Below are 26856 nucleotides of genomic sequence, written 5' to 3'. Positions count from 1 at the left end.
AATTATCTGCTGTCATATAGTTTTTAGAACTGATACACATGGAATCATACAGTATATATTCTTTTTTTTTCTGGCTTTTTTCATAATTATTTTGAGATTCATTCATGTTTGTGTTTATATCAATAATTCATTCCTTTTTATATTTAAAAAATATTTTTTTAATTAATCTCTACACCAAAATGGGGCTCAAACCCACAACTCTGAGATCCAAAGTCACATGCTCTATCAACTAAGCCAGCCAGGTACCCCTCATTGCTATTTATAACTAAGTAGTATTCCACTGTTGAGTATACCACAATGTTTATCTATTTACCTTTATTAATATTATCTTTATTAATAATATTAATACCTTAATAGGGTTATTTTAAGTTTGGAATTATTATAAATAAAGCTGTCTGGGGCACCTGGGTGGCTCAGTCAGTTAAATGTCCAACTTTTGGTTTCACTTCAGGTCACGATCTCATGGTTTGTGAATTTGAGACCCACAATGGGTTCTGCACTGACAGTGCGAAGCCTGCTAGGAATTCTTTCTCTCTCTCTCTCTCTCTCAAAATACACATCTCTTTCCCTACACTCTCTCTCTCTCAAAATAAATAAATAAACTTAAAAAAAATAAATAAAGCTATCATAAACACCCATATATTAGCCTTATGGACAAATGCTTTCATTTATCTTAGGTCAATTCCTAAGAGGAAAGGACTGGATCACCTGCTAGGTATATGTAATTCTAAAATACTGCCAAACAGTTTCCTAGAGTGTACCATTTTATGAGAGTTCCAGTCGTTCCACATCCTCTCTAAAGTTGTATAAGGTCAGTCTTTTTAACAGACACTATAACATGCCTATAGTGAAACTTTATAGTTTTAATTTGTATCTTTCTAATGACTAGTGATGTTAACTACCTTTTCATGTGTTTATTTTCTATCCATGAATTTTCTTCAGTGAAATTTCTGTTCAAATCTTAGCTTGTTTTTTACTTGGGCTGTTAGCCATTCTTGAGTTTTGAAAAGTTCTTTATATATTCTGTAGACAAGTCATTTATCAAGCATATACTTAGCAAGTATTTTCTTGTCTTTTTACTCTTAATAGTGCCTTTTGAAAAGCAGAAGTTTTTATGTTTTAGGAAGTCTCATTTACCAATCTAATTCTTCTATGGGTCATGCTTGTGGTATGACATTTAAGAAATCATTGTCTAAGGTCACAAAGGTTTTCTCCCATGTTTTCCTCTAAAGTTTTATAATTTCAAGTTTCATATTTAGGTCTATGATACATTTTGAGTTAATTTTTTACATATGGTGTTCAGTATGAATCAAGATCCACTTTTTACATACAGATATCCAATTTTTCCAGCACCACTGGTTGAAAAAACTAACTTTTCTCCACTGTATTGCTTTTGTAACTTTATTCAAAACCCAAATGCCCAGGGTGCCTGGGTGGCTCAGTCGGTTAAGCATCTGACTCTTTGATTTAGGCTCAGGTCATGATCTCACGGTTCATGGGATGGAGCCCCATGTCAGGCTCTGCAATGACAGCACAGGGCCTGCCTGGGATTCTCTCTCTCCCTCTCTCTCCCTGCCCCTCCTCTGATTGCCCTCCCTCTCTCTCAAAATAAATAAATAAACTTAAAAAAAAAAAAACTGCCCAACATGTTTATATTTATCTCTGGATTCTTTTTTTTTTTTAATGTTTATTTTTGAAAGAGAGAGAGTGCACACCCAAGTAGGGGAGGGCAGAGAAAGAGACAGAATGTGAAGCAGGCTCCAGGCTTTGAGCTGTCAACATAGAGCCTGATGTGGGGCTTGAACTCATGAGCCCTGAGATCATGACCTGAGCCAAAGTCAGATGCTCAACCAACTGAGTCACCCAGGTGTCCCACCTCTGGTTTCTTTATTCCACTGATCTATTTGTCTATTTGTCAGTCCCACATGATTTTGATTACTGTAGCTTTTCTTTATTTATTAATTTATTTTGAGAGAGAGAGCACAAGCAGGAGAATAGGGAGAGAGGGAGAGAGAATCCCAAACAGGCTCTGTGCTGTCAGTGCAGAGCCCGATGAAGGACTTGAACTCATAAACTGCAAGATTATGACCTGAGCCAAAATCAAGAGTTGGACGCTTTACCAACTGAGCCACCCAGGTGCCACAATTACTGTAGCTTTATAATAAATCTTGAAATCAGGAAATGTTAGTCTTCAACTCTGTTCTTTTTCAAAATTGCTTTTGACTATTCTATTCTAGCTCCTTTGCATTTCAGTAAGCATTTTAGAATCAGCTGGTCCATTTCTACCCCAAATAAAAGCCTACTAGGATTTTAACTGGGATTGTGTTGAAACTGTAGGTCAATTTAAGGAGGGCTGTCAATACTGAGTTTTCAAACTGACAGACAAGGTTTATCTCTGCATTTCTCTCATCAATGTTTTGTAGTTTATAGCATATGTCTTTCACATCATCAGACTTTGCTTATGTACATAATAATTAATGCTATTGTAAATGACATTGTTTCCTTAACTCAATTTCCAATTATTCTTTGCTACTACATAGAAGTATAATTGCTTTTTATATCTTGATCTTGTACAAAGTATATCTTGATCTTCATACAGTTGCTTATGAGTTATAGAGTTTTGTAGGTACCATCAAGTTTTCTACATAGATAATGTGTCCACGAATAGAGACTAATTTTACTTTTTTCTTTGCAATATAGATGTCTTTTATTTCTTTTTCTTGTCTTACTGTCTGAGGTAGAACATCCACTACAATGTTCAAGAGAAATGCTGACCAAAGAAGATATACAAATGACCAATTAGCACATGAAAAAGTGCTCAGCATCATTAATCACAGCAGCATTCTTCACAATAATCAAATGGTAAAAACAACCCAAATATCCATCAAAAAATGAATGGATGGGGTGCCTGGGTGGCTCAGTCGGTTGGGCATCCGACTTCGGCTCAGGTCATGATCTCTCAGTCTGTGAGTTCGAGCCCCGCGTCGGGCTCTGTGCTCAGAGCCTAGAACCTGTTTCAGATTCTGTGTCTCCCTCTCTCTCTGACCCTCCCCCATTCATGCTCTGTCTCTCTCTGTCTCAAAAATAAATAAACGTAAAAAAAAAAAATTAAAAAAAAAATGAATGGATAAACATAATGTAATATATCTATACAATGGAATTCTATTCAGCCATAAAAAGGAATTGAATTTTGATAAATGCCATAACATGGATGAACTCTGAAAAACCTAAACTAAATGAAATAAGCCAGACACAGAGGAGAAATATTATATGGTTCTTATATGAGGTACACTGAATAGATAAATTCATAGAGACATAAGTAAAATAGAGGTTACCCAGGGCTAGGAGAGGGGAGCATGGAGAGTTACTGTTTAATGGGTATAGAGTTTATGTTGGAGATGATGGAAAAGATTTGGGTATAGTAGTGACAATGGTTATACAACACTGCCAGTGTAGTTAATGCCACTGAAGTGTATACTTACAAATGGTTAAAATGATAAATGTAATGTATATTTACCACAATTAAAAAAAAAAGAGAATGCTTCAATAAGCACCTCTCCACATTAATCTGGGCTTCAGTTAAGTTACAGAGTAAATTCCAAAATCAGCTTTCTAGATCAGAGTATATAAACATATGCATACCAATTATTATATGCTACCTTCTTGCCTTTTGAAAAAAAATACCAATTTACCATGGCAACAGTAATGTATCTATAGTCCAAGGGGTATCATAATTGTAGTTCTGTTTACTGTGTTAGAGTAAAATTGGTATAAGGAGGTTGTTTTAATACACATTTCTTTGATAAAAAAAAAAAGTAAAAAGAGGCACACCTAGCTGGTTCAGTAAGTAGAGCACATTACTCCTGATCTCAGGGTCTTGAGTTTGAGCCCCATGTTAGATGTAGACATTACTTAAATAAATTTTAAATAAATTTTAAAAAAAATTTTAAAGGAGAGAAGTGTTGGGAGTAGACATCTTCGTTTTGTTCCTAATCTTATGAGGAAAGTATTCAGTCTTTTATCAGTAAATATGATGTTATTTGTGGGTTTTTCATAAATGCTCTTTATCAAGTTAAGTTCTTTTCTATTCCTGAGACTTTTATCAGGAAGATATGTTAGACTTTATAACACACTTTTTCTGCATCTACTGAGGTGATATATTTTTCTATCTTTAATACAGTGAATTACAATGATTAATTTTCAAGTTTCTAATCACTGCATTCTTGAAATAAACCCCACTTGGTCATGATATATTATCGCTTTTATATGTTCTTGAATTATATTTGTTAAAATTTTGTTTGAAATTTTATATACATTAATTGAAGGATATTGGTCTGTTGTTTTCTTGTAATGTTTTTAACTGATTTGCTATCAAGGTAATATAGTCTCATAAAATGAGCTGGGAAGAATTTCTTCTTCAATTTTCTGGAGGAGTCTGTATAGAATTAGTATTATTTCTTCCTTAAATGTTTGGCAGAATTCACCTGCAAAATCATTTGGGTCTGGAGTTTTCTTTGTAGGTAGGTTTTTAACCATAAATTCAATTTCTTTAACACATATAGGGCTATTTAGGTTACCTACTTCCTTTCTTAGTTTGCATCTGTTTTAGTCCATGCAGGCTGCTATACGAATATCACAGACTGAGTGACTTATAAACACAGAAATTTATTTCTCGTAATTCTTGAGGCTGGGAAGTCCAAGATCAAGGCACTGGCAGATTGTATTGTTACTGACGCTGATTTCCTAGTTCATAGAAGGCTGTTAACTTCCCTGTAACTTCACATGACAGAAGGGAGCAAGGGATCTCTCTGGGATCCCTTTCCAAAAAGGCACTAATTCCATTCATGAGGGTTTTGCCCTCATGACCAAAATATCTCCGAAAGCCCCACCTCCAAATATCATCACACTGGGGATTAGGTTTCAGCGTAAGAATGGGGTGGGGGTGGGGGGGCCACAACCATTAAGTCTACATAGCAGTGTCTTTCGAGGGATTTGTCCATTTCATCTAAGTTATCAAATTTATTGGTACAAAGTTGTTCATATTTCCTTATTATACTTTTAATATATGTAGAATATGTAGTGATGTCACCTCTCTCATTTCCAGTATTAGTAATTTGTGTCTTCTTTTTTTCCTGGCCAGTCTGGCTAGAAATTTATCAATTTTATTCATCTTCTTTAAGAACAAGCTTTTTGTTTCATTAATTTTTCTCTTGCTTTTGTTTTATATTTTGTTGATTTCTATTTTGATCTTTATTATTTCCCTTCCTCTGTTTATGTAGAATTTAATTTGCTCTTCTTTTTCTAGTTTCTAAGGTAGAAACAGGTCATTGATTTGAGACCTTTCTTCTTCTCTATTGTAGGTATAATCCCACCAAGTAATGTTTTAGTAGCATCTAACAAATTTATGTATGTTGTGTATTCTTTTTATTCAGTTCAAAACACTTATTAACTTTCCTTTCCTAAAATATTTTCTTTGACCAATGGACTATTTATGTTTTTCAGTTTCCAAATGTGGTACTTGAGAATTTTCCAAGAATCTTTGGTTATTAATTTCTAATTTAATTCCACTGTAGTCAGATAATATATTATATATGACTAGAATTATTTTATTTATTAAAAATGGATTTATGGCTAAGAATATGGCCTATCTTGATAAATATACCATGTGAACTTCAGCACTGTAGCATGTGTACTGTTGATGGACAAAGGCCTCTACAAATGTCAATCAAGTAGGTTAATAGTGTTGGTCAAGTCTACTATATCCTTGCTGATTTTCTGTCCACTTATTCTACTATTAAGAAGATACTACTATTAAAATATTAAAATATCAAATATTATTAAAATATTAAAATTTTGACTATAATTGTAGATTTGTCTATTTTTCTTTCCAACTCTTATCAGTTTTTGCATCATGTATTTTGAAGTTCCATTATTAAGGGCATAAGCATTTAGAATTGTTATGTCTTTTTGATCAACTGACCTCTGTATCATTATGAAATGGTTTTCTCTATCTCTGGTAAAAATTACTATGTATTAACAAAAGCTTTTGAAAAAGCTTCAAATTTTTTGAAAAAAAATTAAAATAGTTTTTTAAACTAACAGATATATAATCTAATAATTATATTTTATATTCCACTACTGCTAAAATAATCTTTCAGAATCCATTTAGTTTCACCCTACTGTTTAGAATGGCACACATTTCAATGAATATATGCTATTGACATCAACAAAATGTCAATAACTTCAATTTATAAAGCTAAATGTAGTTTACACAGTTCTCTCACTATAACAAAAAAATTTCTAACAGTTTCAAAAATATCTGTCTGTTCCTTGGTGTTCCAAACCATGCAGAATGAATGGTAAATTTCACTTAAACCGCAAAGAGAGTACAGTTTTATCAAAGTTATTTGCTACATTTAAGCAATTTAAAATAGGGCCTTGGAGATTCCATTTACAAAGCATTATCAACATCAGCTCCACTGGCTGGGTCATGGAACTACAAAATTGAAAAAAATAAGTCATTTTGGACAAAATCAGTTCCTGTTTTCCAACACAAAGGAGTGTAATTCTCTACTGTTGCACCTGTCACTGAAAGTTTTGTAAAGAAGGAGAGCTGTAGAGAAAGGCCGCAAACACAAATGCCTTAAAGGGGTCAGGCAGGATAGAAGAGTCGTGGGAACTAGAGAACACAGGCAGCCACTACTCGTCAGATCCATCCAATTGTTGCCAAATGGACTTGGACCAGAATTTCTTCTTTGCCTTTTTAAAAGAAGCCAGAAATCAGGGTTTTTGTGTAAATCTCCAAGTTTTAAAATATTGGCAACTGATTCAGAATTCTTACACAGTGCTAAGTTCAAACAAAACACATTAAGCAGGGTATATTCACTCTAAAGATTAAAAGTCTAGAAAAGAACAATTTCTAAATTCCATTCAAAAAATTCTTTAACCTGGTTAAATACCTAACTTCACCATTAATCATATATGAGCCAATAAACCTAACTGTACACCAAATTGATAATATAATCACATAGAAGGGAATGAAAAAAGAACTAAACGATACTAGACGTTCTTGGAGAAATGACCAATTCCAAGGTTGGCCAGGAAAAACACAAGGTATACCTAGAACATCTTATATAAGAAGAAAAAAAGCACTGCTCAAAAACTAATAGGGGTCCCTTATCAAAAAGGCACAGGAACTAGCTTGAAGAGTCTCCCACTGGCCAAAATGGGAATAATTGTAGCGTCAAAATGAATGACACTAATGGATTATAACACATGGATTATTTTTTAATGTTTATTTATCTTTGAAAGAGAGACAGAAAAAGAGCACAAGTGGGGAAGGGGCAGAGAAAGAGGGAGACACAAAATCCAAAGGACGCTCCAGGCTCTGAACTATGCACAGAGCCCAATGCGGGGCTCAAACTCAGGAACCATGTCATCATGACCTGAGCTGAAGTCAGACACTTAACAGACTGAGCCATCCAGGCGCCCCTCATATTGATTTTTTTTTCAAGCCTTGAGTCCACACTGAAATTATAAAATAAATGAATGAAGGGGAAAGAAGGAAGGCTCTTCAGAATGCCAACCAATAATCATGAAAGGGATGATAAAAAAAACATTTTATAATCATCTCAGTATTCAGTTCCAAGCAAGAATTATCAGTGAATGCTAAAACCACTGGGAGGAAGACTGTTGGATATAGAATATTTGTACCATCTCAAGCTCTTTCTCCAGTTATACTAATAATTACAAATGAATAAAATATATCACCAGAGAAAGCTGGTGGCCACTTTAACCAAGTAATCAAAATCAACATCATTAATGATTGTCAAACTATTATTACATGCCTTCGGATATGATGCACCATGCAGACAGCATTAATTATGTACTATTCCTGATTTTTTTTAAATGCATAGTCTTGGAGCACCTGGGTGGTTCAGTCAGTTAAGTATTCAACTCTTGATTTAGGTTCAGGTCATGATCTCAAGGTTTGTGGAATCAAGTCCTGCATCAGCATCAGTGTGGAGCCTGCTTGGGATTCTCTCCCCCTCTCTCTTCCCCTCTCCTGCTTGCGCACACTCTCTCTTTCTCTCTCTCTCAAAATAAACAAATTTTAAAATAAATAAACAAATAAAAAATAAAAACACATGACCTTAATGTAATCATGAGGAGTTAGACAACCTCAAACCAAACGGGAAAATTCTAGTCAATGGAAACAAAAGCAAAAAATAAACTATTGGGAATACCTGAAAATAAAAAGCTTTTTCACAGCAAAGGCAACCACCAGCAAAATGACAAAGCAAACTAATGAATAGGAGAAGATATTTGCAAATGATATAGCAATAACAGACTAATATCCAATATATAAACTTATACAACTCAACACCAAAAAAAAAAAAAAACAAACAAACCCCAAACACTACAATTAAAAAAGGGCAGAGGATGTGAATACACAGTTTCCCAAAGAAGACATACAGATGGCCAATAGGGACATGAAAACATCACTAATTATCAGGGAAATTCATATCAAAGCCATGAAGAAATATCACCTCACACCAGTCAGAATGGGGAGTATCAAAAAGACAAGAAATAACAAGCACCGGCAAGGATGTAGAGAAAAAGGAACTCCTGTACACTGTTGGTAGGAATGTAAATTAGTGCAGCTACTATGGAAAACAGTATGGAGGTTCCTCAAAAAATTCAAAATGGAAACACCACATGATGTAATCATTCCACTACTGGGTATTTAACCAAAGCAAAGAAAAACACTAATTCAAGAAGATATATGCACCCCTATGTTTACTGCAGCATTATTTACAATGGCCAAGATACTAACCCAAGTGTCCATTGATAGATGAATCGATAAAGATGCAGTATATATACACAATGGAATACTACTCAGCCATAAAAAAAGAATGAGATCTTGCCATTCACAAAAACATGGATTGCCCTGGAAGGTATTATGCTAAGTGAAATAAGTCAGACAGAGAAAGATACATATATGATTTCCCTTATATGTAGAATCTAAAAACGTGAATCAAAATAAACAAAAGCAGAAACAGACCCACAAATACAGAGAACTGATGGTTACCACAGGGGAGGATAGGATGGGTAAAATGTGTGAAGGGGAGTGGGAGGTACAGCTTCCAGTTATGGAATGAATAAGTCACAGAGATGACAGGCACAGCATAGGTAATATAGTCGATAGCACTGTAATAGTGTTGTATAGTGACAGACGGTAGCTACACTTTGTGGTGAGCACAGCATAATATAAAGAGCTGTGGAATCACTATTGTGTACTCCTGAAACTAATGTAGCATTGTATGTCAGCTATAACTGAATCAAATAAACAAATACATAAATATAACTAAAGGGCAAAATTCTAAAAAGAAGTCAGTGTAATGAAAGGGAGAAAGGTTCAAATACTGTTCCAGATTAAAATAGATTAAAATCTGAGCATCGAAACAAGTGACAACAGAAAGATAACAGGAAAATCTCCAAATACTTAGAAATTAAACACACTACTAAATAAATCGTGGTTGAAGAGGAAGTTTAAGGAAATTACAAAATATTTTGAACTGAACAAAAAGAAAACATACCAAAATTTGTGGGATGCAATTAAAGCAGCGCTTACAGAAAAATATCATTAGGTACTTATCAGAAAAAAAGCAAATTAATAATCCAAACTTCAATTTTAAGAACCTAAAAAAGGAATAGCAAAATAAACCCAAAGAGAGAAGGAAGAAAATAAGATAGAAATGAAAGAAGAAGAAATTAAAATGTCCTTATTACAGACACGACTGTCCAACTAATTACCAAATAAATGATAACTAAATACAATGTGTGACCCTAGAATGAATATGGGAAAAGAAAAACAAAAAAATTGTTATAAAGAATAGCATTGGAGGGGAGCCTGGGTGGCTCAGTTGGTTAAGCATCCAACTTCAGCTCAAGTAAAGACCTCATGGTTCGTGGGTTTGAGCCCCACATGGGGCTCTGTGCTGAGAGCTCAGAGCCTGGAGCCTACTTCAGATTCTGTGTCTCCCTCTCTCTGCCCTTCCCCTGCTCTCCTGTCTCTCAAAAATAAATAAATGTTTAAAATTTTTTAAAAAAGAATAGTATTCGAGAAATTTCAATGTAGAGTATATATTAACTTTATAACAAAGCTGAGTTTCCTAATGTGAGCATTGTATTGAATAACACAATGACCTTGTTCTTAGGAAATACATGCTTTAATGGTTTAATCAAAAAATAATACTATGCAGGGTGCCTGGGTGGCTCAGACAGTTGAGTATACAACCCTTAGTTTTTCAGCTCAGGTCATGATCCCAGGGCTGTGGGATCGAGCCCCGTGTCAGGCTCCTTGCTGAAAGTAGAACCTGCTTAAGATTCTCTCTCTTTCCCCCTCTCCTCCTCTCCCCCAATCGTGATCTCTCTCTCTCTTTAAAACTAAAACAGTAATCATAGTAATAACCATCATCATCTATGTACTGGGACCCTGGCTGGCTTAGTCAAAACAGCACACGACTCTTGAGCTTGAGGCTGTAAGTTCAAGTCCCACACTGGGAATAAAGCTTGCTTAAAAAAAGAAAAAGAAAAATAACACTATGCAGAGTGTTAATGTGATAAAATGTTAACAACTGGCAAATCTAAGTGAAGGATATAATGGGAGCTCATTATAATATTCTTCCAACTTTTCTGAAAGTTGGACTCAACTTTTCTGAGTTTTGTTTCAAAATGAAAAGTTTTTTTTAAAAAGCAGTTCATGTCAGGGGCGCCTGGGTGGCGCAGTCGGTTAAGCGTCCGACTTCAGCCAGGTCACGATCTCGCGGTCCGGGAGTTCGAGCCCCGCGTCAGGCTCTGGGCTGATGGCTCAGAGCCTGGAGCCTGTTTCCGATTCTGTGTCTCCCTCTCTCTCTGCCCCTCCTCCGTTCATGCTCTGTCTCTCTCTGTCCCAAAAATAAATAAACGTTGAAAAAAAAAATTAAAAAAAAAAAAAAAGCAGTTCATGTCAGAACACCTGGGTGACTCAGTTGGTTAAGTGTCCAACTTCGGTTCAGGTCATGATCTCACGGCTCATGAGTTTGAGTCCCGCATCCAGCTCTGGGCTGACAGCTCAGAGCCCGGAACCTGCTTCGGATTCTGTGTCTCACTCTTTCTCTGCCCCTCACCCACTCATGCTCTGTCTCTCTCTGTCTCTCAAAAATAAATAAATATTAAAAAAAAAAAATTTTTTTTTAAAAAAAGCAGTTCATGTCCTTCAAGATTTCAACAAAAGTATAGAGGATATGGAAGAAAGTGGGAAAGGTAGAATAACTGATTTAAACTCAAGAAGTAGGGAGGAAAGCATTAACTGCCAGTCTGAATGTTCCCAATTTAACTCAGCGCTCTATAAAGTTGGAAAAGTAGAACATAAAATCTGCTAAAATATCTCATACGTCTATACATACATATACAGAAAGAGACATGGAAAACAAACACCCAATAAATTGAAAGTTTTCCCCCATGGACTTTGTCCCTTTGTTTTCCTTAAAAGCTGATTATCATTCCTAAACTTTATTCACTGAACATAAAGTGAATGTGGGATAAATTAACACCTCACAAGTTTCAAAAACTCTACTACCTGGCAACCTCACCAATTCATATTATAGTCCAGTATCAGCCATGAAGATCTACGACAGATACCACAAACCAGTAAAACATACGTACTTGATGCCTTTCAGTCTCTCATTCAGTCTATTTAGTGTTAGTTTATAAGAAATTCTATTAAGTTTATTTGACTACTAAATACATAGTGGAAATTGTAACAAATTAGAAGGGAGAGAGGTGGGGGCTCAGCCAAAGAGCATGTGACTCTTGGCCTCAGGGTCATAAGTTTGAGTCCCATATTGGGTGTAGAAATTGCTTAAGTAATAAACTTAAAAAAATGAAATAAAAATATTTTTTAAAAAAGGAAGAGAGGTAAACATGCTCAAAAAATTAAGCTGTCAAGGAATGAGGGGAATATTTTATAAAACACAAGGTGACCTAAGGATTAAAGCCTAGTTAACTAGATTCCTAACTGTAAGAGTAAAGAGGTCCACATACCTCAAGTATACCAAATGGGTATCACTGCTTTAAAAATGCTGTACAGGATAAAATTTATAACCATGTCATCTATTTATTATGGAAAGGTTAAATTACTGAATAATTCTCTTCTCATCTTTCTCATATACTAATATCCTATAGAATCCTGTAAAATCTAACCTCTGTTTTGTTTCATTAGCCAATTTCCAAGCTAATACCACCCATAGTTAATTATAGTAGCTCTAAATATTTTCTGATCTGGCAGATAAAAAAAAAAAGAGTAAAGAGGAAGTTTAAGATTTTTCAGACTTATTCATCCAAGCTTATCAAGTTTCAGGGGGGAGGGGGTTGAGATCTTTTTAGAACTGCTCTAAAACAGTGTATTTAAGGAGAATGGACATCTTTACAATATAATGCTCTCTACTCAGGAGCATGGTATGGCTCTCCATTTTATTCAAGTCTTTTTTTTTTTTTTAAGCCTTTAAGCAAAGTATCATAGTTTGTTTCATCCAGGTCTTGAGTGGATTATTCCTAAGTATTTTATAGTTTTGTGGTCAATGGGCAAGAGCTCTTATGTTTACTAATCAATCACTGTAGTTTATTAATAACCTATGACTGAGCCTTAGACATTGTTCTAAATGCTGGGAATTAAAGCAGTGAAAACACCAAATGCCTCTCTGTACAGATCTTATAGTTGGGAAACAATCAGTAAACAAGTATAACTTTATAAATAATCTCAGAAAACATAAGTACTATGAAAAAAATAAAGCAAGACAGAGGGAAAGAAAGTGGTAATGCAAGGGCTGATCTTATAGTGCAATCAAGGAAGACCTCTTTGAAGAAGATATATACATATAGATAGATAGATACACACATAATACACACACGCACACACACGTAATGGCCAAGAATATAGAAAGAAAAGAGATTAAATGGTCTTCTTAGTAATGAAAGTGGAACAGGAAAATGACTACATAATGGTGGGGGCACAAGTGATAACTTGTGGCCATAAATTAAAGTGAGACCAATCAGCACTGTTGTTTGTTTTGTCTAGTGACACTCAGCTGCTCAGGTTGAAGGAAGTAGAGTTGGCAAAGTAATGAATTTAATCAGGGCTGAAGTTGTACCTCGATTACAGTAAGGAAGAGAGGAACAAGGGAGTTGACAACTTGACCTCACAAAATAGTACAAAACACCTATAGGCATTAATTTTTTTTTTTTCACTGAATCAATGTAATTGGGTAAGGAAAGAAATTACTACATGAGGGGGTTAATAGACAGTGAAAAAATGGTGTGGCTAATGCCCTGGATCTCAATGGAATGTAAAAAATGTCAAATTAGGGTACCAGAATAGATAAGCTGGCAAAAAAGGAAATGGAAGTCAGTTAGATGCTTAAAATACTTTAAGTTAAAGATTATGGTCATAAAGTCCAGGGTAATGGTTCTCTACACTAACTACACATTGGAACCAGCTGGAACACTTTAAAAAATACATACCAAACCAATAAAATAAGAATTTGAGGGTGGCATGTTACCATAAATATTTTTTAAGCTGCTCAGTTAACTGAGTAATGTACAGTCAAATTGAGAACCAACAGTCCTGGTTGTGATCATGGAAGTAGGCAGCTAAAGCAGGCTGGAAAAGAAACAATCTACAGATTCCAGAAATTCTAATGAAGTTTTTTTTCTATTATTCGCAATATAAATAAAAGCATGAGCTACATTCAAAGTATTTTACATCCATTAGCTCATTTCACATTCATAACCCAATAATGTAGAACTAGTATTACTGTTTTTAATGATGAGGAAGAAGGGAGGAGTCTTGGGTAATATACAACATAGTATAATACTATTTGAAGGAAGACTGTGGTTAAGTTAAAGATGCATTTATAAGCCCTAAGGCAATTACTTAAAAAAAAAAAAAGCTATCTATCACTAACAAGCCAATGTGGAGATGAAAAGAATATTAAAATATATTCAGTCCAAAAAGGAACATCAAACAGACAGGAGAAATTACAAATAAATAGCAAGATAATAGATTCAAACCCAACCTTATCAATAATTTCACTAAATTTGTCTACCATGACAAACGAAAACATATGTCCCTATAAACACATACACAAATATTCATAGCAGCACTACTTAAAATAGCCAAAACAGAAAAAACCCAAATACCTATCAAGTCAGAATCAATACACAAAATGTGTTATTTCAATGCAACAGAACATTACTCAGGCATAAAAAGAAGTACTACTGATACATGGTCTAACATGGATGAACCTAGAAAGTATTAAGCTAAGTGAAAGAAGCCAGACGGAAAGGTCACTGGCCAACCGGCACATGAAAAGATGTTCAACATTAGTAATTAGCAGGGAAATGTAAATCAAAACTACAATGATATATTACCTTACACCTGTTAGAATGGCTATTATCAAAAAGAAAGAAGTGTTGGAGAGGCTGTGGAAAAAAGAGAACTATCATCCACTGTCCGTGGGAATATAAATTGGTGTAGCCATTATGGAAAACAATATGGAGGTTCCTTAAAATAAAAATAGAAATACCATATGATCCAGTTATTCCACTTCTGGGAAAACAAAAACATTAGTTCAAAAAAAATATTCACCCCTATGTTCACTGCAGCATTATTTACAATACTCAAGACATGGAAACAACCTAAGTGTCCACTGATGGATGAATGGATAAAGCTGTGTGTGTGTATACACCCACACATGCACTGGAATACTATTCAGCCATAAAAAGAAGGAAATCTTGCATTCGTGACAACATGGACAGACCTTGAGGGTATTATGCTAAGTGAAATAAGTCAGACTGAGAAGGACAATTACTATATGATTTCACTTATATGTGGAATCTAATAAACAAAACAAACCAGCAAACAAAACTCATAGATACAGAGCAGAGATCAGTAGTTATCAGAGGGAAGGGGGTTGGAGATAGGGACATGGGTGAAGAGGAGCAATTGCACGGTGTAACAGATGGTAACTAGACTTATTATGGTGATCACTTGGTAATGTACACAAAAATTGAATTATTATGCTGTACACCTAAAACTACTAACGTTGTATGCCAGTTTTGCCTCAATTTTAAAAAGCCACATATTGTATAATTCCTTTTTTTTTAATTTTTTTATGTTTATTCATTTTTGAAAGACAGAGAGAGACAGGGCACAAGCAGGGGTGGGGCAGAGAAAGAGGGAGACACAGAATCTGAAACAGGCTCCAGGCTCTGAGCTGTCAGCACAGAGCCCAACGTGGGGCTCAAACTCACAGATCAGACCACAAGATCATGACCTGAGCCGAAGTCAGACGCTCAACCAACTGAGCCACCCGGGCGCCCATTGTATAATTCCATTTATAGGAAATATCCAGAATAGGCAAATCCAATTGAAAAAGCAAGTTGACTACTGGTTGCCAGGGGTTGGGGATGGAGGAGCATGGGGAATGATGGCTTAAAAGGAAAGGAGTTTCCTTTGGGGGCGATGAAAACATTCTGGAACTAGATAGTGGTAACAGTTGTATAGCATTGTGAATGTACTACATGCCACTGAATTGTACATTCTTAAATAGTTAAAATGGGACTTTTTTACTATTTTTTAAAATGATAGTTGATACCATGTAACAATGTTACATTAGTTTTAGGTACCCGACATAATGATTCCACAAGTCTGCATTCTGCTTTGCTCACCTCAAGTCTACCTACTATCCGTCACCATGCAATGCTATGACAATACCCCTGACTATATTCCCTATGCTGTGTACTTTTCACCCCCATGAAATTGGGGTTTCACCCATTTTAGGGTGACCCAAACGGGGTTGGGCCCATTCCACCCATTTGATTTTGCCCATCCCCCACCCAGTTAAATGGTGAATTTTATGTTATGTGAATTTTGCCACAATGAAGTCTTTTTCTTTTAAGTGTTTATTGATTTTTTTAGAGAGCACAGTGAAGTAGGGGCAGAGAGAGGGGGACAGAGGATCCAAAGCAGGCTCCGTGCTGACAGCAGCGAGCCTGATATGGGGGCTTGAAATCACGAACCGTGATATCATGACCTCAGCAAAAGTCACATTCAACTGGCTGCACCACCCAGACGCCCCAATTTTGCCACAATTAAAAACTTATACAACATGAATGAACCTCAAAAACCTTATCCTAAATGAGAGAAGCTAGTTGCAAAAGATCACATATTGTATGATTTCATTGATATGAAATGTCCAGAATAGGCAAATTTTACTGAGACAGAAAATAGATTAGTAGTTGCCAAGGGCTAGGGCTGGGGAGTGAGGGATTAGACAGTGACTGCTAATGAACACAAGATTTCTTTCTGGGGTGATGAAATTGCTCTAAAATAGATTACACTGATGATTGCAAAACTCTGTAAGTATACTAAGAAACACTGAAATGTTTCTTTTAAATGGGTGAATTTTATGATGTATAAATTAGATCTCTCAATAAAACTGATTTTTTTAATTTTAAGTGGCCAAACAACACCTATTAAAAAACAGAGTAGTGCCTGAGTGGCTTAGTGGGTTGAGCGACAGACTCTTGATTTTGACTCAGGTCAGGATCTCACAGTCATGAGATCGAGCCCCTCCTCAGCTCTGGGCTGAGCACAGAGCCTACTTGAGTTTCTCTCTCCTCTCTCTCTGCCCCTCCTGCACTTGCATGTTCCCTCTCTCTCTCTCTCAAAATAAACACTTAAAATAAATAAATAATAAAAGATAGAAATTATTAGACTGGGTTAACAAAAATAAGACTCAACTCTAAGCTACCTCTAGGAAATGTTTTAAACAAAGACACAACTGACCTTTGACAAAACAGCAAAGGCAATTCAATGGAGAAAGGATAGTCTTTCAACAAATAGTGGTGGAAAACTGAACCTCCATATGCAAAACAAACAAATTTAGATTGAGATCTTATACCTTCTACAAAAAATCATTTAAAATGGGTCCTAGGGGGGTCTGGGTGGTTCAGTAGGCTGAGCATCTGACTCTTGATTTTGGCTCAGGTCGTGATCACCTACCTGGTTTGTGGGATCAAGCATCACGACCAACTCTGAACTGACAGCACGTAACCTGCTTGGGATTCTCTCTCTCCCTCTCTGTCCCTCCCCTGGTCATGCTCTTTCTCTCTCTCTCTGAAAATAAATAAATATTCTAAAAATAAATAAATAAAAATGAATAGGTAAGTAAAATAAAATAGATCATAGACCTTTCTTCCAGAAGAAAATCTTGGATTTGGCGATAAGTTTTTACTATTTTTTTAAATGTTTATTTATTTTTAAGAGAGAGACAGAGCATGAGCAGGGGAGGGGCAGAGAGAGAGACACACACAGAATACAAAGCAGGCTCCAGGCTCTGAGCTATCAGCACAGAGCCTGACATGAGGCTCAAACCCACGAACCATGAGTTCATGACCTGAGCTAAAGTCAGACCCTTAACCGGCTGAGACATCCAGGCGTCCCTGGCAATGAGTTTTTAAATTTTTTTTTTCAACGTTTATTTATTTTTGGGACAGAGAGAGACAGAGCATGAACGGGGATGGGCAGAGAGAGAGGGAGACACAGAATCGGAAACAGGCTCCAGGCTCTGAGCCATCAGCCCAGAGCCTGACGCGGGGCTCGAACTCACGGACCACGAGATCGTGACCTGGCTGAAGTCGGACGCTTAACCGACTGCGCCACCCAGGCGCCCCTGCAATGAGTTTTTAGATAGCAAAACCACAATCCATGAAATAATGAGTAAGGTAGAATCTATTAAAAACTTCTGCTCTGTAAAAGACACTGTGAAGAGAATAAAAAGACAAGCTGCAGAGTGAGAAAATATTTGCAAAACAGATATCTGATAAATGACAGGTACACAAAATATGCAAAAAACTCAGCAGTAAGAAAGCAAACAACCCAACAAGTAAAAAAGAAATACGGAAAAGATTTGAACATATACTTCACCAAAGATGATATACACATGACAAATATGTATATGAAAAATGCTCAGTGTCACTGGAGAAATGCAAACTTAAAAGAGATATCAATACACCTCTATTAGAGTAGCTAAAATTAAAAAAAAAGAAGACCTAACACTAGATGCTGATAAGAATATAGAAAAAACAGGAAATTCACTGCTCATGGGTATGCAAAATGGAACAGCCACTTTGGAAGATAGTTTAATGGTTTCTTACAAAGTTACAGGTAAGCTTACCATATGATCCAGCAGCCAGCCTCCTAGGTATCTACCCAATGTGTTTGAAAACTTTTGTCTATGCAAAACCTACATACAATGTTTATAGCAGCTTTATTCATGATCACCAAAAACGGGAAGCAAAGAAGATGTCATTCAAATAAATGGATAAACAAACTGTGACACATTCATACAACGGATGATTCAGTGAAAAAAAGCAATTAGTTCTCAAGCCATGAAAAAAAGAACATGGAGGAACCTTAAGTGCATACTGCAAAGTGAAAGAAGCTAATCTGAAAAGAACTGTGGGGGAGCCCCTGGGTGGTTCAGTTGGTTAAGCCTCCGACTGGATTTCGGCTTAGGCAGTCATCTCACAGTCCCTGAGATCAAGCCCCACATCATCACGGAGCCTGTTTCAGATTCTCTCTCTCTCCCTCTCCCTCTGCCTCCCCCCAACAAATAAAGAAACATAAAAAAAATAAAAATAAAAAGACTAACTACTACATGATTCCATTTACATAACATTCTAGAAAAGGCAAAACTACAGAAGCGGTAAAAAGAGATCAGAGGTTTCCAAAGCTTTAAGCTCTATAGTTAAGAGTCACGTATGGTTTGCCTCTCTTTTATTTTTCCTTTCCCCTATGTTTATCTATTTTGTTTCTTAAATTCCACACATGAGGGGCGCCTAGGTGGCTCAGTCGGTTAAGTGACTGACTTTGACTCAGGTCATGATCTCAAAGCTCATGAGTTCAAGCTCCAGGTTGGGCTCTGTGCTGACAGCTCAGAGCCTGGAGCCTGTTTCAGATTCTATGTCTCCTTCTCCCTCTGCCCCTATGCCACTTGCACTCTCTCTCTCTCAAAAATAAACATTACAAACATTTCTTTCCACATATGAGTGAAATCATATGGTATTTGTCTCTCTCTAACTTATTTCGCTTAGCATAATACACTCTAGCTTCATCAACGTCATTGCAAATGGCAAGATTTCATTTTTTGATGTATGTATCCATCGCATGTATCTATGTATATATGTATGTATACACATACCACACATTCTTTATCCATTCATTAGTCTATGGACATTGGGTTCTTTCCATAATTTAGCTAGTTTTTATAATACTGCTATAAACATCAGGGTGCATGTGCCCCTTCAAATCAGTAATTTTGTATCCTTTGGACAGATACCTACTAGTGCAATTGCTGGGTCATAAGATAGTTCTATTTTTAACTTTTTGGGTGTCCATACTATTGTCCAGAGTGGCTACACCAGTTTGCATTCCCACCAACAGTTTAAGGGGGTTCCCTTTCTCCACATCCTCACCAAAATCTTTCCTGTGTTGTTAATTTTAGCCATTCTGACAGGTGTGAAGTGGTATCTCAACGTAGTTCTGATTTTTATTTCCCTGATGATGAGTGATGTTGAGCATCTTTTCATGTGCAAATTGACAGAATTGAAAGGAGAAATAAACAGATCCACAATTAAAGAGAGTCCAACACTCCTCACTTAGTAATTAGAACAAGCATACAGAAAATCAGCAAGAATACATAATATCTGAAGAACACTATCATCTCGACATAAATGATATTTATAGAAAAGTCCACCCAACAACAGCAAAATACAAGTTCTTTTCAAGTGCACATAGAACATTCACTCAGAGAAACAAGATGCTGGCCCATAAAACAAGTCTGGATAAATTTTAAAAAATATAAATCATACACAACATGTTCTCTGACCACAGTGGAATTAAATTTGGAATCAGTGATAGGAAGACCTCTTATAAAATTCCATAAGTATTCAGAAATTAAAAGACACTCTTCCAAATAATCCATCAGTCAAAGAAAAAAAAATCACAAGAGAAGTTAGAAAATATTCTGAGCTGAATGAAAATAACAGAAATTAGGGTACCTGGGTGGCTCAGTCAGTTGAGCATCCAACTCCTGGTTTCAGCTCAGGTCATGATGCCAGGGTCATGGGATGGAGCCCCATGTTAGGCTCTGTGCTGAGCATGGAGCCTGCTTGGGATTCTCTCTCTCTCTCTCTCTCTCTCTCTCTCTCTCTGTCTCTGTCCCTCTCTGCCCCTCTCCCCCACCCGTGCTCTCTAAAATTATAAAAAAAAAATTTAGGGGCACCTAGGTGGTTCAGTCGGTTAGGCATCCAATTTCAGCTCAGGTCATGATCTCACAGTTTGTGGATTCAAGCCCGCATCAGGCTCTGTGCTGACAGCTCAGAGTCTGGACCCTGCTTCAGATTCTGTATCTCCTCTCTCTCTACCCCTCCCTGCTCACTTTCTGACCCTCTCTCAAAAATAAATATTTAAAATTTTTTTAATTTAAAAAAATAACAGAAATTAGCGTGTAAAATGCAGCTAAAGTAATATTTAGAAGGAAGTTTATAGCTTTAAGCACTTATATTAGAAAAGAAATTTTTATTTATTTACTTACTTATTTATTTAATTTATTTAAAGTTTATTGATTTTGAGAGACAGAAAGAGTGTGCACATGCATGCAAGCAAGGGACGGGCAGAGAGAGAAGGAAAGAGAGAACCCCAAGCTGGTTCCTCGCTGTCAGCACAGAGCTGGATGCAGGGCTCAAACTCACAAACACCCAGGTGCCCCAGGAAACAGGAAAGTTTTAAAATCAGTGATATAAGTGTCTACCTTAAGATGCTAAAAAAAGAAAAACAAATTAACCAAAGGTAGAGGAAAAAAATAAAAAGGGCAGAAATCAATAAAATGGAAAATGGACAAGCAATAGCAATAAAAAAAATCAATAACTCTAAATCAAGAAAAAAGTGAAAGGTGAAATTACTAATATGAGGAATGAAAGGTATACTGTTAGATGTTAAAAAGATCACAAGGAAATATTATAAATATTTTCTTTCACACCAATATATTCAACAACTTATTTGAAATGGTCAAAATGTTTAACACACAAATTACCAAAACTGAAATAAGAAGAAAGAGAAACTCTCAATAGCCCTATATCTAAGGATTGCCTGCAACCATCAGAAATACGAGGAGGCAAGGAAAGAATTTTTCTTAAAGCCTTCAGAGGGAGCATGTACCTGCCAACACCTTGATTTCAGACCTCTAGTTTCCAGAACTGAGATAGAATAAATTTCTGTTCTGTTAAACCACATGGTTTGTGATAATTTGTTATGACAGTGCTGAGGAAACTACTACACATGTGAATAATACGCTAGAGGTAATGAAATAAAAAATGTATTACATTTAATGACTGACTTATTGTTGCCTCTTATTGTGGGGCTACTAGAAATTCTAAATTACATTATATTTTTAGTGAATACTACTGATCTAGCAGTGGCAATAAGGCAAGAAGAAACAAAAGGCATACGCTGGAAATAAGAAGCAAAAATGGCTTTCTCTGCAGACATGACTGTGTATGAAGAAAATCGTAAGGAATCTACTTGAAAGCTACTAGAATTAAAAAGTGAATTAAAAAAAGGGAATTAAATCAATTGTATCTTTTACAATATCAACAAAAGTTGAAGAAAAAAATTTTAAATACAGTTTCATTAACAATGGAAAGTATCAAAAAAACATTAAATACTTCAGGATAAACTGAACAAAATACATACAAAGTCTATAAAAGGAAAATCACAAAAACATTGCAGAGAAAAAAACTAAAGAAACCTAAATAAATAGAGAGATATAACATGTTAAAATATCAGAAGTCTCAATATTATTAAGATGTCAATTCTCCTCATCAGGCTTTTTGTAAACACTGACAAGCTTAGTCTATAGTTTATATGAAAATGCAAAAGATCCAAAATAACCAAAGCAATGTTGAAAAAAGACAATGTTGAAGGACATACGCTACCTGACTGTAAGGCTTACTATAAAGAAATAAAGACAATATAGTATTAGTATAAGAATCTAGGCCAAGAGAGGCACCTGCGTAAATTCAGTCAGTTGAGCAACTAACTCTTGATTTCAGTTCAGATCATGATCTCCAGGTTTCTGCCATCAAGCCTTGAACTGGGCTCTGTGCTGCCAGTGTGGAGCCTCCTTAGGATTCTCTCTCTCCCTCTCCCCTGTTTGCATGTGCATGCGCATGAGCTCGCTCGCGTGCTCTCTCTCTCTCTCTGTCGCTCTCTCAAAATAAATCAATATTTAAAAAATACATAGACCAACGGAACAGAAAAAGAAACTAGAAATAGACCCACACTTACAAAAAATAAAAAGGAGTCAGATCATATACAACCTCCAAAACTAGTAAGGGAAACAAATATGAAGGCAGGTAAGAAAAGAAACTCTACAGAATAAAATAACTAAGTGGAATGATAATAACTTTTCCCCCTAAATAGTGTGATCAGGAAAAACAGCTCAGAAAAACTAACATGTAAATGGAATAGCATAAACAAGGGCTCTAAGAGAAAGAATCTAAAAGTTAGCTGGTGTGACAGGTACACACTGGACAAGAAGACAAGGAGAAGATATGGCTAGAGACAAGGCTTCCGAGCCAGAGTAAATGTATGTATTACATGATAGTTCTCAATTTATTCATTTTTTCCATCCCTACCACTGCTGTTCTCAATTCTCACCTGGATGCCCTCAAGATCTTCTGACTGATGAACTTGCAGCCTCACTCAAGCTGCTTTCCCAAATCCATCCTTCATACAATTGAGCCAAAGATATTTAACAGCCTAAAATCATTACATGGTTTTCTGTTCCCTACAATGTACAGTCTCAATTTCTTATTTGACTTTTACGACCCTTCATGACATAGCCCCTGCTTTCCCCTCCAGCTTACTCTCCACTTCCCTCCAAACTACCTGTGCCCCCACACTACATTACTTGTATTTTAATAAAATCCACCATGTTTTCATTACTTTGTACCTTTCATATCATTCTTTGAGTTTTAAATCAAATGCCTCCTTCTATGTAAATTTACACTCTCTAATCCACACCAGACACAGTTTAGGGACCTCCCCCTGCTCCTATAGAGAAGTTTGCTCTATCCTGGATATGTCATGTTGCAGCTATGATATTTATTTATAAGACTGTTTATCTTACTAGCTTTTAATATTTAAAAAAAAAACTTTTTTAATGTTTATTTTTTAGAGAGAGAGAGAGAGAGGGAGAGAGAGTGTGTGAGCAGGGGAGGGGCAGAGAGAGAGGGAGACACAGAAACCAAAGCAGGCTCCAGGCTGAGCTGTCAGCACAGAGCCCAACGAGGGGCTAGAACTCACAAAGGCGAAGAGATCATGACCTGAGCCGAAGTCGGATGCTTAACTGACTAAGCCACCCAAGTGCTCCTTAGCCATTAATATTTAGACTGTATGTTATTCATCTTTTATCCCTAGCAGATAGCACAGTACCTATTTAACAGATTCTTTTTTCCATAATTAAAAAGAGACTCATAACATCTATGCTTTTAGGATCTAAGCATCCTTAAATTAAGATATATATGAACTGCATATACACAATAAAAAACCAGATTCAAGGAATCATATAAAATATTACAAAGACTTTTAAAATCCTATAAAATTACTCTTGTATAAGTCAAAAGATTTTAAATCTAGATTTGTAAACAGTAGATTTGGTTGAAATAAGATACACTGAAAAACATTTATGTCCCACAATACTACTTTATTTTATTTATTTTTCACAATATTATTTTAATTATTAAGAATTCCTTTCCAACAATAGCCAAATTATGGAAAGAGCCTAAATGTCCATCAACTGATGAATGGATAAAGAAATTGATTTATATACACAATGGAATACTACTTGGCAATGAGAAAGAATGAAATCTGGCCATTTGTAGCAACATGGATGGAACTGGAGAGTGTTATGCTAAGTGAAATAAGTCATACAGAGAAAGACAGATACCATATGTTTTCACTCTTATGTGGATCCTGAGAAACTTAACAGAAGACCATGGGGGAGGGGAAGGGGAAAAAAAGTTAGAGAGGGAGACAGCCAAACCATAAGAGACTCTTAAAAACTGAGAATAAACTGAGGGTTGATGGGGGGTGGGAGGGAGGAGAAAGTGGGTGATGGCATTGAGGAGGGCACCTGTTGGGATGAGCACTGGGTGTTGTATGGAAACGAATTTGACAATAAATTTCATATTAAAAAAATAAAATAAAATAAAATTCATTCCTGCAAAAAAAAAAAAAAAAAAAAAGAATTCCTATAAGAGGGGCAGGCGCCTGGGTGGCTCAGTAACTAAAGCCTCCAACTCTTCATTTCAGCTCAGGTGATGATCTTGTGGTTTGCAGATTCAAGCCTCTGGTCAGGGCTCTACGCTGATAGCGTGGAGCTGCTTCGAATTCTCTCTCTCTCCCTCTCTCTCTTCCCCTCCCTCACTTGCATGCTTGTACACTCAAAATAAATAAACTTAAAAAAAAAAAGAATTCCTATAAGAATATTACTTATTATATTTTTAAAGTAAAATTAGTAGACATAGAAACTTGTAAGTCAGTAATAGGGAGAACTGTGAATTTATATTTTGATATGTACTCAATAAATTCAAGTCATACACATCTACAGCTTTTCATCTTTAATTCTGTTTTCAATTGAATACTATATTATAGGAGCCCTAATAATCCACTGCAAATGAAACAGTTCAAAGAATGCTTACTCCCTCAAAAGTTTAAAAAGTAATTTGGTTTGGACCATCATATTAGCAAAATGATTTCATTATCACATCATTTAAGAGTAATAAAGTGGAATTAGTAAAATGCTAAAACACAGAGAATTAGTTAAATCCACTGTGAAACAGTAAAACTTTGGACTATTACAAAACCATAAAATAATATTAATATGCAGCACCAGGGGAAAATGTGATGTTTAAAAAGACAATTATATGAATATTACCCACAGAATCATACACAAGTATAGATAGGATTAGTATATTTTACTGATTAATATATTATACAAATAGAATAAGAATACAGAAAAATGTAAGATATGTGAGAATCAATTTTTTTCCCTTTGGAATTTCCTTTAATCATGTTATATTTCTTTCCAATAAAAAGTTTTCAAGCAGCACATTAAGCTCTATTACACTTATTTATATGTATTACGTACTGCCATAAGCAGAAAAAAATTTTAAGTTTATAAACTACCTAATTTCATCCCAAAAAATACTGTTTGAATTTTCAAATAATAAAATTATCTGATTTTGGAATTTCCTACAATCTGATGCTAAACCTACACTTTTACGCTAGCTGTACTGTGTAAAATTTTCCCCAATTTTTAACCCTTACAAAGGAATCTTCCATCCCAACAAGGCATCCCATTTACTGAGTCTGTCAAACCGACAATCTGCAAGAGGAGAGAAAACTCCTGGCACCAGCTGAGAGAAGATAAAATTTTAATTTGTGTATTAGGAAAGCTTATTTGCCCTCACTAACCAAATTTCAGCAAGCATATTATATTGGAAATTGAAATTATAACAGAAATTCCCTGCTGCAAATCAGAAAGACCAAATAAGACAACCTGCCTCTGACTCAGCAGCTTTCTTTTTCTTTTCAACCTGTACATAGGCTGCAAGGCTAAGACTGAAACCTAACTTTCAAACTGAGCAGCAAGAAGAGCCAATGCAAAATCAGTAACTATCCAGGCAGGAAACTCCAAAGAAAATATGACATGTTCTGGTCATAACTGAAAGAGACATAAAGAGCAAAGGTGCCTTTATGTATCTTTATCATGCAAAAATCCCTTGTGTATAGCTACAAATTAGCTTTTATTGAAGATACTTAACCTGTTTCTTTATAGAGAGCACCTCAACCAAATAACCTTCTAAGTCTGGCACTGTGAATTTTTACAGCCTACACATCACTGCAGTTCCTTGTAATTTAAAACATTTGCGTTTTAAGAACACTCTCCACACACCATCTCTACTGCCAATTTCTTCAGCTTGGAAACTCAAGTTTATACTACAAAATACTATGTTTACTCTCAACAACAGAATGCTCTCATTTACAAATTATACAAGGGTAAATTACTCCAAGATACAGCTTCAACATTTCTAACATCATCGCTTTTCTATTATCCAAATTAACAAGTCTAAACAGTAGTACACTAAGTGAGGTACCATGGCCAAAGTCAACTGGCCTATTATCAGTTCACTAAAATCTGTAATACAAAAAATCAACTCTTTTGCAAAATGGCCACAGGAGATATCAATGTAGGGGAAAGTGTGGATTGAGTTTGCCATTGCTAGAAAAAGGAGTCAAAGCGAGCCTGTATGAGGCAGATCATCCTCATGGATACAAATCGAAATTCATTTCTGAGTCCCCAGTCTCACACCAAGACAGTTAACCAACTTTTTAACAGTAATACAAATAACAGGGCAGAAAATAAAATATAAGGGCTTTTTTTCATGGTTATATTGATCAAGAACTGACGGGCAATCTTTAACGCTCAAAGATAGTTTCCCTTTTGATAGTGATTTTGCTCTCATGTGCACACAGATCATCATAAACAATGCGCTTCATTTCACACCTAGCCTCAGATCAAGTACTTCTAGAAAACTTGGCGTCTTAGCACTAAAATTCTTTCCTATATTCTACTATATCCTTCACCTTCTAAACCGGAAAGGAAGATCTATCCCCACGTAAAC

The 26856-nt window shown here is 35.8% G+C and overlaps 1 protein-coding gene across 4 annotated transcripts in view; it reads right to left on the bottom strand.

Moving 5' to 3' along the window:
* DENND4C (DENN domain containing 4C) overlaps positions 1 to 26856 on the bottom strand; it is a 123215-nt gene that overhangs the window by 95290 nt on the left and 1069 nt on the right. The gene's annotated exons all lie outside the window — the stretch shown is intronic.

Source organism: Prionailurus bengalensis, chromosome D4 (assembly GCF_016509475.1).
Source record: "Prionailurus bengalensis isolate Pbe53 chromosome D4, Fcat_Pben_1.1_paternal_pri, whole genome shotgun sequence".
In the NCBI taxonomy this organism is placed as follows: Eukaryota; Metazoa; Chordata; class Mammalia; order Carnivora; family Felidae; genus Prionailurus; species Prionailurus bengalensis.
This window is presented reverse-complemented; position numbering and strand designations above follow the sequence as displayed.